The sequence below is a fragment of the Piliocolobus tephrosceles genome, unplaced genomic scaffold, assembly GCF_002776525.5.
Source record: "Piliocolobus tephrosceles isolate RC106 unplaced genomic scaffold, ASM277652v3 unscaffolded_2970, whole genome shotgun sequence".
Classification (NCBI taxonomy): domain Eukaryota; kingdom Metazoa; phylum Chordata; class Mammalia; order Primates; family Cercopithecidae; genus Piliocolobus; species Piliocolobus tephrosceles.
In genome coordinates, this window is record NW_022312865.1 from 1 (window position 1) to 865 (window position 865).

Consider the following 865-nt stretch of genomic DNA (forward strand, 5'->3'; position numbering starts at 1 on the left):
GATTCAAAGGTGGTGAAATGAATGTATAGATGTATGTTGGTAAATCATTAAGAGCTTTTAATCTTAGTCCCTAAAGGAGAACTCTCTCATTCTGGAGGATCCCTTTGAATGTAATGATTTGGGAGAAGATTGCACTCACAGTTCCACAATGACTCAGTGTTTGTTAACTCAGAGTGGAAAGAAACCCTACGTCAGCAAACAGTGTGGAAAATCCCTTAGTAATCAGTTGTCCCCTAAACCAAATAGACAAATTCATACTAAAGGTAAATCATATCAATGTAATATATGTGAAAAGGCCTATACTAATTGCTGTCACCTTAGACGGCACAAGATGACTCACACTGGAGAGAGGCCACCTGCATGTCATCTATGTGGAAAATCCTTTACTCAGTGTTCTCACCTTAGAAGACATGAGAAAACTCACACGGGAGAGAGACTGTATAAGTGTCATCAGTGTGGGAAAGGCTTTATTCAATCCTTTAACCCTCAAAGACATGAGAGAACTCACCTTGGATAAAAGCGTTATAAATGTGATAAAAGTGGGAAAGTCTTTAGTCAAAGCTATGGCTTTAGAGGACACACAAGAATTCACACTGAAGAGAAACCACATGCTTGTCTTCTATGTGGGAAAGCCTTCAGTCTATCTACTGACCTTAGATGATATGAGAGAATATGCACTGGAGAAAAGCCATATGAATGCCATTTTTGTGGGAAAGCCTCCAGTCCATGTACTAATCTTAAATAACATCAGAAAATTCACCCTGGAGAGAAAATCATAAATGTCTTCAGAACATATTCTGACTTTAGATGACATGGTGTTAGGAATGACGAATGTAAGGAATATGGAAGAGATTTCAGCTGTAGT

At 38.5% G+C, this 865-nt stretch overlaps 1 pseudogene; it reads left to right on the top strand.

Annotated features, from left to right (window-relative positions):
- The first annotated feature begins 67 nt into the window (after nt 1-67).
- Nucleotides 68-661, top strand: LOC113220544 (annotated as a pseudogene).
- The last annotated feature ends 204 nt before the right edge of the window (nt 662-865 follow it).